The following is a 15647-nucleotide window of genomic DNA, read 5'->3' as shown; positions in this document are numbered from 1 at the left end:
TTTTTCATTTTTATAGATGTCTGAAGAATATTATTTACTGACAAGTAGATGGGAATGGAAGGAGTTTTGTGATGGAAATGTCACTCAGTTTAAAATCTTTTTGATATACATGACAAAAATCATATAATGATTAATCGTCAAAAACACTTTTAGGAACAGCTGTCAACTGATAAGTCCTTCAGTCAGTCTAGTTGAAGGCAAAGAATTGGCAACTCCTTGACTTATAATAGGATTAAAAAATCCAATTATTAGAGTCATTCATTTTCTCAACATTAATACCAGTATTTAAATCATCCATTTGTTTGACAGTTTAAGTTTCTTTCTCTGCAAAATGTGAATACTAGTCTGCCTATCTCTTAGGATTATCGTGTGATATACATGAATTATGTATTTAACATACTAATAAGAATTTCTCAATAAGTGGTAGTGATTTCATGATGCCCTGCCAATGCAGGAGATGTGGGCTCGATCCTTGGGTCAGGAAGATCCTCTGAAGAAGGAAATGCAACCTATTCCAGTACTCTTGCATGGGAAATCCCATGGGCAGAGGAGCCTGGTGGGCTATGGTCCATGGGATTGCAAAAGAGTTGGACACAACTTAGCGACTGAGCATGCTTGCGTGTCATGAGTTTGGGTCTGAAGTAGGTAGGCAGTCTTAACTAAGGATGAGTGGGGCACACCACTGGAATATTCGGGGACAATGACTAAATAGAAAGGACATAGCACTATCAACATTCTGGTATGTTTTTCATTTTAAAATAGATTTTCTTCCAGTGGAAACATCTCATCTGTTTGGGGAAAAGATTGGCAAAAACTAGGTTGTGTCAGGAGTCCACAACATGGGCTTTGGTTAAGAGAAAAGTCTAATCTCCAGCAGGGACAAAGTACAGAGAAAAAAATGAATCAGAAACTCAGGTTTACAGGTGGAACCAACATAGCAGTGTAGTGTAGGATGTGTAATATGGGATGAACATAGAAGTGTAGTGTGAAAGTTTAAGGGTGGCTGTGGATGGGTATGCAAAGCTAGGTTTCATCTTCCCCATACATACATGCACACATGTGTAAACACATGATCAAGAGCCTAGAGAAGGGCAGGCAAATGAGTATCATCTCTAGTTCTAATTCCTGTGTTGGTAGAGGCTTTGAAATGGTGAGAAAGGTTTTTAAGGCCAGATATCAGTTCATTAAAGATAAACATTCTTGTAGGTGAGGTTAGTTAGCATACAAACATTCTTTGCATTCAAAGCATTCTTTGTCATGCCGGGCCAATGGCAATAAAATTAATTCTGTTGATAGTGATCAACTGTTTATTGAACTCGGTGTCTTGCTCAGGATTGGTTCAATTCCCATACAAGAAGGGTTTCAATAAAATAAAAGAATTTCCTTAATTATGTTCTGGATTCCGTAAGTGAGAAGCAGTACAATGTACAGAGTCATATGCTTTTAAAATCTCTATCCAATCCAAGGTTGCACGTGGAATACAAAGTGATCAGTGACTGTCGTTGACTGTAACAGTTTCCCTGGAGCGCCTCAGCAAGATACCAAAAACTAGGTGGCTTAGAAAACAGAGGTTTGTTTTCCTACAGTTCTTTCAGTTTCTTACACTCCTGAAGAGCAAAACTCCAAAATCAAGCGTTAGCAAGATTGGTTCCTTGTGAGGGCTGTGAGGGAGAATGTTGCACGACCCCGTCCTCATGTCTGACAGTATCAGGGATCCCTTGGTTTGTAGATGGATTCTCCATGTGTCTTCACACCATCTTCCTTCTGTCCAGGTCTCCCTTTATGACCAATTTTCCCTTTTTATTCGGACACAGTCACGTGGGAATAGGGCCCAGTCTAATGACCTCATCTTAACTTGATTATCTCCCCTATAAAAACCTATTTCCAAATAAGGTCATATTCACAGGTGCTGAGAGATAGGAAGGACCTCAACATCTTTTTCAGGGCTATGTTGTTGCTGTTCAGTCACTAAGCTGTGTCTGACTCTTTGCAACCCCATGGACTGCAGAATGTCAGGCTTCCCTGTCCTTCACCATCTCCCGGAGCTTGCTCAAACTCATGTTCATTGAGTCGGTGATGCCATCCATCCCTCTCATCCTCTATTGCCCCCTTCTCCTGCCCTCAATCTTTCCCAGCATCAGGGTCTTTTCCAGTGAGTTGGCTCTTCTCATCAGGTGGCCAGAGTATTGTAGCTTCAGCATTAGCATCAGTCCTTCCACTGAATATTGAAGGTTGATTTCCTTTAGAATTGACTGGTTTTGTCTCCTTGCTGTCCAAGGGACTGTAATTCAACTCATAACACTGACATATCCTCAAGTAAGAAGTAGGCAAATCTTAGACTCTTAAAATCACCCAAGGATTTCCTTAGGAAGTAGAAAGACACTGAATAGGAAGCTTTTGTTTAAGCCCTACGTTTGTCACTTATTGACTATAATACCCCTGGAAATAATTCAGAAGTTTTAATCTTAGTTTTCTTATCTCTACAGTAAAATGTCATAGTTTTGTTCAAAGCATTATAATAAATGAGAAAATTGGTAATAATGATTTGTATAAACTGTGCTATACAGATACTATATGTAATTACAACTTTTATTAATGCATTAATTTTGTGCTGTACCATTCCTAGATTATTCTAAGCACTAAGTAAAACAAGTTGGAAGCTCTAAAGTGGCTAAATGACAAGTAGAAGCAGGGACCATTATCTGTATAATTAGTTCTTGAATTAGCAATGTATTTCATTATCAGCATTAACATAGTTTAATAACTGTTTATCGTAAACATAATTTAAAATACATTGCTTGTCTCAGAGTTTCATGTATGGAATGATTTTCTTTATTAGTATATGGAATATTGAGAGCCATACAACTTTAAAAATATTTGCAGATATTTGGAAGAAAAACACTGTGTTGAACACCCATGGGGGAAAATATACTGCATTAAAGAATACACACACACACACACACACACTTCTGGTGTCAAAACAATGTGGGTATAAGAGTGTGCAGGGTCAAGCTGGGCTCATAACAGCTATGACTTAAACTACTGCTGGCTAAATGAATTTCCCCAGGCTTTTATTCTGCCTGCTTGCTAAAGGTTTTGGGGGCTGACAGATTGCTATTATGACCACTGCAGACATTGAAAAATGGCTTAGGAGAAACAGCCATTGCTAGGGAAAGACAAATAGCTCCCCAGGAGAGAGAGATTCATGCAAGAGATCTTTAACACATATTCAACTATTTGAACCTCAAATATGTGTAGACAGTTCAGTATCTGGCAGATTCAGTACAGAAGTTACCTTCTAATTTTTCCTATTTTTCCCTCTTTGTCCTGCTTCCTCCCACTGATTCTGATACAACTTCTCCCCTGCTTTACACATCAAATAGAATCAAAAAGCAAATGAGCACTGCCCATTGCCTAGTCCCTGTACAATGTGACTTCATTAGTATGGTCTCTGTCCTTTATATGAGTAATAGTACAGATAGCTTTGAATTGAGCCACTGGAGAAAACTCTTGAGAGTCCCTTAGACAGCAAAGAGATCAAACTAGTCAATCCTAGAGGAAATCAACCCTCAATATTCACTGGAATGACCAATGCTGAAGCTAAAACTCCAATACTTTGGCCACCTGAAGCAAAGAACTGACTCATTAGAAAAGACCCTAATGATGGGAAAGATTGAGGGCAGGAGGAGAAGGGGACAACAGAGGATGAGATGGTTGGATAGCATCACCGACTCAATGGACATGAGTTTGAGTAAACTCAGGGAAATAGTGAAGGACAGGGGATCCTGGTGTTCTGCAGTCCAAGGGGTCACAAAGAGTTGGACACGACTTAGCCGCTGAACAACAGCAGCAACAGTAAAGATAGCTATATTCAAGACTACAACATGTGTATAAGTGCCAGCTATATTTACTCACTGGCATTCAGTAGATATTTAATAGCTAAACACAGCTCTGGACACTATCCTAAGTGCAGAGAGTAGAGCTGGAAATAGACAGATACCCTTCATGGGCTTTCTGGTCTAGTGAGATGGTAAACTTAGCAGACAGTTATGATATGTTGTTCAGATTGCACTGATTGGGCGCATAAGGGGTCTGTGGGAGTATAGTAGAGGGTTACCTTCCCTAGACTGGAGATGGGTGTGATGAAGGATAAGGAAGATTTCCTGAGAAAGGATTTTCACTTTTCCCATATTTGAAAGTGTGAGCATAGCAAATTTTATTCCCTTCCTCATTCTAATAAAGGAGGAGAGGAACATTCAGTTTGAAGCTGCTGCTGAGAAGACATATTAAGTCTTCATTTAGCTAATTTGGACATGTTCTTGACTGCAACTTGGCTCTTTCAATCCGTTTGCCTTAGCAGCCAAGTCGGGGTCCAGCTTGTGTGTAGGAAATACTGGTATTCTGAACCACTAGGGTATTTGTAGAGTTGTACTTCATTTGTCTCAAGCTTCCACCTGAGAAAAATCTCTCAACAGAGAGTCTGACACACCCACATTCATTCCATGCCTCAGAAGTACCCAGGATATCAAGTCTGAGGCAGTTCATCTATTTAAATATAAGAAAAATCAATAAATGTGGCAAGAAATATTGACCTTCAGAAACCCCAAATCCCACAATGTGTCTTGATCCTACCTGGATTTAAGTCTCATGTGACTCACCATTCCTGAATAAAAAATGGTTTTCATAGCAGAGGCTTTTGTCACCAGAAATACCACAGAAAAGCCAATTGAACCTCTCCTTTTGCTGGAAGGATTTTGGGATTGTCAACATTGGGTCCTGCCGGGGTCCAGCCCTGGTGGATCCAGGGAATTCGAAGCGGGGACGGCGTCGGCGAGGATCAGGAAACAACTGCTTAATTAAACTTTAATTAAGGATATAAAGAGTAATAGAATAAGGATAGTTCAGTGAGGAAATTCAGTGGAGAAAAGAGGCTGAAATAAGGGTAGCTCAGTGAGGAAATTCAGTGGAGAAAAGAGGCTGAACAATTCAGCCAGAAGGTGAGAGAAAGAACGACATGGGGAGACCAAGTTTTGGTGAACAAGGCCCGCACTTTATTTTCCAAAGTAGTTTTTATACCTTAAGTTATGCATAGAGGATAATGGGGGAAGGGGTAGAGTCATGCAGCAAGCCAGGCTTTCTTCCTGCAAACTTATCATATGCAAAAGCTTAGGTGATTTGCATCATCTTCTGGCCCAGAGGCCTGTTAACATTTTAAGACCCTTTCTTCAGAAAACTTATTTTTCTCTAAAAGTGATTGGTCAGGAGCCACCCTCCAAAAGCATTAGATAAAGTTGCATTCCTACGGAGCAAAGGTGTGGTGGGCTATAACAAGAAAAAGAATTAACTCAAGGGTCCCAGGTTACAAACATTAAAGCTACTACTTACACCAATTATATTAATCAATACACTGCCAGGGACACAGCAGGTAAGGGATATGGAAACTTAGCAGCAAACATTGGCCCAACAAGTGAAAATCCCTTCACCAATACAATTTTTAGACAGTTTAGAACATCTCATGCCTCTCACAGTTGGGAGGCTCTGAGCAATCGCATGTGGCCAGAAAAACCTATTCAGGCAGGCTAGAGGACTTCCAAAGGAATTTGTAGGTTGAAACACTGTCACACCCAGGAACTTTATTAACTGGAGCTGTAAGTTAACTCTTTTTTCAGAGAGAGGTAGTGGGGGACAGCCCCCGTAAAGTCAGAGGTGTAGGTGAAAGCACAAAGCAGAAAGTAGGCAGACTCTGGTTTTGGGGGGTAGATGCTCGAGAATTTCCAGGGGGACTCCTGAGGCTCGATCCCGCCTTTGCATATGCCGAGCCTCCTTCCTCATGACCTCTGTCATGGGTGGAGCTCCTCACGCTGGCTCCCAGCAGTGATAGAATTCCAGTTGAGCTATTCCAGATCCTGAAAGATGATGCTGTGGAAAGTGCTGCACTCAATATGCAATATGCAATATGCACTCAATATGCAATATGTCGGCTCCCGGCAGGGTCCACCTCTCTTCAGCCATAATCTGTGTTATATATGCCAGCAATGTTGTGGCACCCTAATTATACCTTCCCTTATCAGAGAACTACTGTAATATTATGCTGTCCTAGTTCAATGAGGTAAACCTCAGATGGTTTTCCCTGCAGTAAAGGATTATTTGTAGTAACTTTCCTTGTCCAGAACTGCTTGGGAACAGAGTAGGGAGATATCTCATTTAAAGGAAGTCACAGTGGCCAGAGTAAATCACTCATGTTTTCCTTATAAGAAAGCTGTGGTACATATACACAATGGAGTATTACTCAGCCATTAAAAAGAAAACATTTGAATCAGTTCTAATGAGGTGGATGAAACTGGAGCCTATTATACAGAGTGAAGTAAGCCAGAAAGAAAAACACCAATACAGTATACTAACGCATATATATGGAATTTAGAAAGATGGTAACAATAACCCTGTGTACGAGACAGCAAAAGAGACACTGATGTATAGAACAGTCTTATGAACTCTGTGGGAGAGGGAGAGGGTGGGAAGATTTGGGAGAATGGCATTGAAACGTGTAATATCATGTATGAAACGAAAAAAAAAATCATGAATGGATGTTAAATTATAAAAAAAAAGAGAATGCCACTTTTGTGTTAATACACACTTTTATAAAAACAGGCATATATATCTGGCCTTTCAATTAATTTTCATTGATTTATTCTTAAAAGTAGCTCATTGTTTTAAATATTGTAATTTTGTAGTGTGTGTAATACATTTTCAAATTTACAATACATTCAAGTTTTTTAAAAGGGAATATATCAACTTATACTCTCATGGTAGGTTGTGAAAAGTCCTGTTTCTCTACATCTTCCCCAGTAATTGAAATGATCAGATTTTTTGGTTATTGTCAACCTGATAGCTGAAAAACAACATTCACTGTTTTAATTTGAATGTGCTCAATTATGAGTGAGGCTGAAAAGCTTTTTTATCTGTTTATTTTTAGTTCAGATTTCATCTTCTCTGATTTGTCTTTTATGTCCTGGCTTTGAAAAATAATTTTATCTTGTTTGCTTTAAAGAATTAGTTTATATAAAGATAGATAGATAGATTACAATGCTTTCTTTTAAAAGTATTGTAAATATCATCTCCCAATGTCTTGATTTCCTTTTAATTATGTGTATGACCTTTCTCTGAGGACAGGAGTTTTTAGTTTTAACGTGGTCAAATTCAGGAGTTTTAATATATGTGCATTTTGTGTCTTGTTTAATTATACCCTCCCAAAGACATTCTCCTAAATTTTCTTCTCATTTTAAAGCTTTGGGTTTTTGTCCAGGTCTTTATTTTTGTTGGACTTCCCAGGTGGCACTAGTGGTAAAGAACCTGCCTAGCAATGCAGGAGACATAAAAGGTGTGGGTTTGATCCCTGGGTCGGGAAGATCTTCTGGAGAAGGAAATGGCAACCCACTCCAGTATTCTTGCCTGGAGAATTCCAGGGACAGAGGAGTGTGGTGGGCTACAGTCCATAGGGTCGCAAAGAACTGGACATGAGTGAGCAACTAACACTTATTTTTGTTATGGTTCAAGACTGAATAAATTATAAACTTGAAAATGTTCATATATTATGACCTAACAACTCTCCTTATAGGAATAAACTAATGAAACCTTTGTACATATCCAGAAAAAATTGTGGACTCAATGTTTTAAATAAAGCATAGTTTTTAACAGGCAAAAGGACAACAACTTGAAAGTTAAATGGAATGAACAATGATGTGTGGTAAATTCATGGGGCGGAATAGCATACAAACATTATAAGGGAAACATCATCAATGAAGATAGCGTTCAGATTTTAAAAAATGGGTAAAAGTAGCAGGTTACAGAAGAGCATGCTGTATGTATGTATGATAATTTTATATTCATGTTTAATGTGTGTATTGTGCTCAGTCGCTCAGTTGTGTCCGACTCTTTTCGAGCCCATGGACTGTAGCCTGCCAGGCTCCTCTGTCCATGGGGATTCTCCAGGCAAGAAAACTAGAGTGGGTTTTGCCATGCCCTCTTCCAGGGGATCTTCCCAACCCATGGATCGAACCCAGGTCTCCCGCATTGCAGGCGGAATCTTTACCATCTGAACCACCAGTTTAATATCACATGTAAAAACAACATTATATGTTCCTTTATGGTTATATATTAACATAAAAATATTTTAAAATGGCATGGAAAACTACCTGTGAAATCCATGATGGTAAAGACATGAATGTAAACATCTAAAAGCTTAATGAAGCTCGAGTGGGATGAAAAGGAGGAGACCCGCACTGAGGCATATATAACCAACCTGTTAAAAGCCCAAGATGGAGAGAATCTTGAAAGCAGGAGGAGAGAAGTGTTTCCTCACATGTAAGGTTTCTCAGTAAGAAAAATAGCATATTTTGCATTGGAAACTTTGGAGACCAGAAGGCAATGGGTGGGTATATTCAAAGTACTGAAAGAAAGATCTGTCAACCAAGAATCCTCAATCTGGCAAAACTGTCCTTCAAAGTGAGGGAAAAATTAAGACATTTGCAGATAAATGGAAGCTGATTATGTGTTCATTACCACTAGACCTATCCCGCAAGAAATAATAAAAGGAGCCCTACAAATTGAAATGAAAAGGCAAGACAGTAACTCAAAGCTGTATGAAGAAATAAAGAGCTCAGTGAAATTAAATGCAAGAGCATTTATAAAAATTAGTGGTACTATAACTTTTGTTTGCTAACTATACTTTTTGTTTTTTACATGATTTAAGAGACTAATGTGTTTAAAAATTAGTCTAAAAGTTAACATTATTGTAACTTTGGTTTGCAACTCTACATTTTCTTCTCTACATATTATAGAGATTAATGCACAAAAAGTATTAGTTTATGTTTTTAGATTCACGACAATAACAGAAAGGGGGTAGGGATACAGCTGTATAGGAGCACAGTTTTTGTGTGTTGTTAAAGTTACTGCTACTGCTACTGCTACTGCTAAGTCGCTTCAGTCGTGTCCGACTCTGTGTGACCCCATAGACCGCAGCCCACCAGGCTCCCCGTCCCTGGGATTCTCCAGGCAAGAACACTGGAGTGGGTTGCCATTTCCTTCTCCAGTGCATGAAAGTGAAAAGTGAAAGTGAAGTCGCTCAGTCGTGTCCGACCCTCAGCGACCCCATGGACTGCAGCCTACCAGGCTCCCCCATCCATGGGACCCTCCAGGCAGGAGTACTGGAGTGGCGTGCCATTGTTAAAGTTAAGCTGGTATAAATTCAAATTAGAATATTGTAACGTTAGGATGTTAAATGTAATCTCCATGGTAACCATAGAGAAAATAGAATGTACACAAAAAGAAACGAGGATTAAAATGTTTCACTGCAGAAAACATAAAAACCAGCTAAACAGGAAAGATGGCACAAGTGATAAAGAATCTGTGTGCCAATACAGGAGACACACGAGACATGGGTTTGATCCCTGGGTGAGGAGGATCCCCTGGAGGAGGAAATGGCAACTTGTTCCAGTATTCTTGCCTGGAAAATACCATGGACAGAGGAGCCTGGCAGGCTGCAGTCTGTTGAGTTGCAGAGTCAGAAGCGACAGACAAATAAGCACACAAATAAGAAAGTAGTAATGCAGGAAATGAGGGACAAAAAGCTATAAGCCATATAGGAAACAAAGTGACAGAAGTTTTTCCTTATCAAAATCATTTTAAATGTAAACAGATTAAACTTTCCAACCACAAAGATGGATAAAATGGATAAAATTACACGGCCCAACTATATGCTGTCTATAAGAGATTCACTTTAGATCTGAAGACATAAATAGGTTGAAAATGAGAGGATGAAAAAACATAGTCCATGCACATAGTAACTGAAGGAGACAGAGATGGATATATTAATATCAGACAAAATAGGATTTAAATAAAAAGCCTGTTAAATAAAAAGATTACAGGGGAAAAAGGAAGACATTATATACAAATACAAGTTTCAATACATCAAGAATATATAACAATTATAAATATTTATGCACAATAAAACTAGGCCATCCAAACATATGAAGCAAAAATGGACAATATTGAAGGGAGAAATAGACAGTAACTGTTGGAAATTTCAATACCCTACTCTCAATAAAGGATAGAACAACCAAATAGAAGACAGAAGTAAGGAATTATAGGACTTAACACCATAAATCCATTAGATCTATCTTTTAAGGAACACTCGATCCAACACTCTACTCAACCCAACAACAAGAAAATATATATTCTTCCGAAGTGTACATGGGCATACTCAAGAGAGACCATTTGTTAGGCCACAGATTGTCTCATTAGATTTTAAAAAGACAGATTTAATACAAGTATTTTCTCTGACTTGCAACAGGATAAAGTTAGATTTCAATAATAGAAGGAAAACTGGAAAATTCACACATATGTGGAAATACACTGAAAAAAAAAAGTGAAAGTTAGTTGCTCAGTCATGTCTGACTCTTTGTGTCCTGAGGACTGCAGCCCACCAGGCTCCTCTGTCCACAGAATTCTCCAGGCAAGAATACTGGAGTGGGTAGCCATTTCCTTCTCCGGGGGATCTTCCCAACCCAGGGATGGAACCCAGGTCTCCCACATTGCAGGCAGACTCTTTACTGTCTGAGCACAGTCTTGATAGCCAATTGAGCAAGAAAAAAATCACAAGAGAAACTAGGAAGTATCTTGAGACAAATGAAGCAGAAATATACCAAAAGTTAGGGGACACTGTGAAAACAGTGCTAAGTAGGCGGGATGGGGGTGGATTTATAGTTGTGAATCCTTGCCTTAAAACCGAAGGGAGATCTTAACACCGTACAGCCTGACTTTACAACTTAAGGGAATAGAACAAACTAGAAGAAGGAAGGACATATTAATACAAATTAAAGAAGAGATTAAAGATTAGATTAAAGGAGGTACAAATGAAATATAGGATAGGAAAACAATAGAGAAAATCAATGACACTGAAAAATTGGTTCTTCCAAAAGTTCAACAAAATTGAGCTAGCAGCATAGACTAAGGGAAAAAAAAAAAGGCCTCAAATTATTAAAATCAGAAATGACAGTAGGGGCAGCAGCCAGGTGTGTGCTGGTTGCATGGGCCTGTGCTCTTTCTCAGGCTTGACTGCTGGCACTGAGCTGTGTTGCAGGTGCTGAACTCGCCTCTGCTTCTTGTGTTGCTTCTGCTGCTTCTGGCCCTCTTGCACATCTCAAGCCTTCTGCCCTCGGTCCTTGACACTTGGTCTTTCAAGAATGTAATCGATGCAGTGTGGAGGACACTAGCATCTGGAGGTGTATCCTTGGATGCAGTTGAGAGTGCTGTGTGTGAGAGCAGTGTGATGGCGCTGTAGGTTTTGGGGGAAGTTCTGACGACTTTTGAAAATTCTGAAGGTGGGACGTACTGCTGCTGTTTTATGTACATGTGGTGTAAAATTCAAGTCACATGGTCAGCTAGGAGATTTGCCAATTCCTAGAGCTAGGCATATGTTGATGATGCTACGGGGCCAGCCTTGGTCACTGGGGATGGTGATATGTTAGGTGTTTTCTACCAAGCTGAAGAATATATGAGATGACCCATTCATTACTTGATAAAAAAGTGATTTCAAGAATTCAGGCTATAAAGTAGGCAGTCCAACACCTTCCAGGGTAAAAGCTGGGAGATGGATATTCTGTGCCTGCTCCGTCACCTCTGAGCCTTGGGGGATGGATTCGATGAGTATTCATGTAACAACTGCTTCATTGTTTGCTATAGCCATGTTGGATTTCTGGAATGTAAGCCTCATTGAATTCCAGACCTAGGTGATTGGGGTTCCTGTCCTTGGGTGGCAGTGTTAAATGTTGGGGCACTACATGTGTGGTCTAAACTCTTCACAAGAAACCACCCAATAAGAAGGGCTCTGCAGACAGGGAATCTACAAAAGTGACCTTCAGTCATAAAGGTAGGTAATTTTGGAGACTAGGTCCCATGATCCGCCCCCGGACATTTGGAGACTCAGGAAAGTCGGTGGTGTCATTTAGTCTGAGTGTGAATTTGAAGGCACAAGAATCAGGGGAACCAACTTTAAATCCTATTCCCAGGGCCAGAGAAGATGTAATAAGATATCCTAAATCAAGTAAGGAGTCAGGAAGCAAAAAGGGCCATTATATAATTTCTTATGTATCATTTATCTCTCTCTAAAAAAAGTAGTGGGCTATATAACTATTTTTTCATTATTTTTTTCATAATAGGTCCTATAAAGTTGGCCAAATAAGCACACCCTCACTTCATAGACCAAAATATCCTGCCAGTACTCCTAAAATTGGCACCATTCAAATAGTCATGCCAAGACCTAAATGTTGTTATAATAAATGTGTCTGTGGGAAGAGTGGGTGGCTGACAGGGGAGTTTTCCTGTATTCTCAGGATGGAATAAATGTGGCAAGGTTATTTTTTGTTTGTTTGTTTTTCTGTATTAAAGATTTTTTTGATGTGGGCCATTTTTAAAGTCGTTATTGTTTTTGTTATAATATTGTTTTGGTTTTATGTTTTGGTATTTTGGCCATGAGGCATGTGAGATCTTAGCTCCCCACCTAGGGATTGAACCCACACCTCCTGCATTGGAAGGCAAAGCTTCAATCACTAGACAACCAGGGAAGTCCCTATGTGGCAATGTTTTAAAAGCTACATAAAATAAGATGCATGTTCTGATCAAAACCATTCCCAACTATGAATCATGAGAGGGGTACATACACCCTCTCAGTTCAGAGACAGAGCACCTGAGGAGGAGTGAGATGAAGTAGCTCTGCAGTGAAATCCTTCAAGTCAGGGATAAAATCTGAGATTGCAGTCCAAGAAGTTCCCATAAAAAAATTCCTACAATGCTTAAAACATATGTGACACCAGCTAAATTATATAATTTCATAATTTGTACAATAAGAAGACAAGCAATGACATGCTTTATGCCTTGGAAAGGGGTGTCCATCACACATATTCAATACTATTATAGCTTGAATCTGTGTTATTCAAGATTGTCAGGTAGGAGATATTAATAACCTTTTCTATTATCATACGAAAGGATACTGGCCAGTTCAGAAATTCAGATGTCTTTGCTTAATATTACCAATGGAATTTCTTTTTGTTGAAAGTTTTGTAAAGAAAGCAAGATAATGTGAAAGAAATATAACCCACAGAATGAACAGTGCCTGTTAAACAGGAAATAAATATTTTATGATGTATCGTTATGTGGACTGCTCTTCACTTCCAGACTGCTGTTCATTTCCTTCTTACCAGGATTCAAGGGCCCTCTATTTTTATGCAAACTACAATGTAGTCACTACTTTGATTCTACTTTTCAGAGCTTTACTCCATTGCAATCTAATTCCGTGGTAGTCATCAATGTTTCTCAACGAGTGTATCTAGCTTTCTTCCATTGAGACACATGATAGAATTGTACTTCTTGACTCTTCTGTGGTTAGTAGGGACATGATGACTTTAAAGGGACAGTGTGGTCAATTCTGACAAAGGAGGAGAAGTGACATGTGCCACTTCCAGGAGGAATTTCTGATTTCCTGTAAGGAATTTTACAGAGTGTTCTTTTCCCTTTGGGATGGCTACTGGATTGGCAACATCAAGATGGTGCTTTTTCCATCAGACTATGTCTCTCAGTGAGGAAAGATCCCCCTTCCAGACCCTTGATGAATATGTAGTGTGAGAAATGAATCTTCATTTTTCAAGCCATTAAGAATTGGGAGATTGTTACTGTAGCATCATCTAGCCTTTATTGGTTGATACCACGCATGCATGTTTGCTAAGTCACTTCAGTCATGTCCAGCTGTGCAAACCTATGGACTGTTACCCACCAGGCCCCTCTGTCCGTGGGATTCTCCAGTCAAGAATACTGGAGTAGATTTCCATGCCCTATTCCAGGGCATCTTCCCAACCCAGGGATCGAACCTGCATCTCTTACATCTCCTACATTTGCAGGTAGGTCCTTTTCCACTAGTGCCAGCTGGGAAGCCTGACTGACATTTGTGCAGTGTGATATTTCATACTGCTAGATCCAGTACTTTGGCCACCTCATGTGAAGAGTTGACTCATTGGAAGAGTCTCTGATGCTGGGAGGGATTGGGGGCAGGAGGAGAAGGGGATGACAGAGGATGAGATGGTTGGATGGCATCACTGACTCGATGGATGTGAGTCTGAGTGAACTCCATGAGTTGGTGATGGACAGGGAGGCCTGGCGTGCTGCGATTCATGGGGTCACAAAGAGTCGGACACGACTGAGCGACTGAACTGAACTGACTGAAATACAGTTTCTCATCATGCGTGACATGCATGTCATGTCGTGTGCATGCATGCACAACCACTAAGTCGTGTTCAACTCTTTGTGATCCCATGGACTGTAGGCTGCCAAGTTCCTCTGTCTATGGGATTTTTCCAGCAAGAATACTGACGTGAGTCACCATTTCCTCCTCCACAGGATCCTCCTGATCTTGGGATCAAAGCCGAGTCTCCTGCATTGCAGGCAAATTCTTTACCACTGAGCCACCTGGGAAGCCCCAGAGAGGTCACATGTATATACTAATTATGAAATGATTTCAGTCTCAGCTGTTCTTGTTTCAAGTTCAGCTTTTAAAGAACAGAAAACTTCTGCTCAGACATAGCAACCTACCAAGGGAATTTATTGCTCAAGGATTTTAGTTACTACTTATCATCACATGGATGTTTCAGTTTGGTTCATTTGCTCAGTCATGTCTGACCCTTTGCAACCCCTAGCAGCACACCAGGCTTCCCTGTCCAACACCAACTCCTGGAGCTTGCTCAAACGCATGTCCATCGAGTCAGTGATTCCTCCAACCATTTCACCCTCCGTCATCCCCGTCTCCTCCTGCCTTCAGTCTTTCCCAGCATTGGGGTCTTTTCCAGTGAGTCAGCTCGTCACATCAGGTGGCTAAAGTATTGGAGCTTCAGCTTCAGGATCAGTCCTTCTAATGAAATATTCAGGACTGATTTCCTTTAGGATGGACTGGTTTGATCTCCTTGCAGTCTAAGGGACTCTCAAGAGTCTGCTCTAACACCACAGTTTAAAAGCATAAATTCTTCGGCGCTCAGCTTTCTTTATGATCCAACTCTCACAACCATCTGTACATGACTACTGGAAAAACCATAGCTTTGACCAGACGGACCTTTGTTGGCAAAGTAATGTCACTACTTTTTAATATGCTATCTAGTTTGGTCATAGCTTTTCTTCTGAGGAGCAAGTGTCTTTTAATTTCATGGCTGCAGTCACCATCTGCAGTGATTTTGGAGCATAAGAAAATAAAGTTTATCACTGTTTTCATTGTTTCCCCATCTATTTGCCATGAACTGATGGGACCAAATGCCATGATCTTAGTTATCTGAATGTTGAGTTTTAAGCCAGCTTTTTTTGCTGTATGCATAGATGTATACAGATGCACAAAAGGCTAGCTATATGAGTGAGAACATATATTGCCCTCTAAAATAATGCTCTCTTCAAAATCCCACAGCTTTGATTGTGAATGTTTTATAGGCCTTGATGTTATGCAAGTGATAAATGGAAAATGTTTGGACTGAGTATTTTCTGGGAGATGCTTCCATTCTTTGGAAGTCTTTCATCGGTTGTTATCGCTCACATGAATAAGTGAACTTTGGTTGTAGTTG

Source organism: Bubalus bubalis, chromosome 3 (genome assembly GCF_019923935.1).
Source record: "Bubalus bubalis isolate 160015118507 breed Murrah chromosome 3, NDDB_SH_1, whole genome shotgun sequence".
In the NCBI taxonomy this organism is placed as follows: domain Eukaryota; kingdom Metazoa; phylum Chordata; class Mammalia; order Artiodactyla; family Bovidae; genus Bubalus; species Bubalus bubalis.
Note: the sequence above shows the minus strand (reverse complement) of the source record.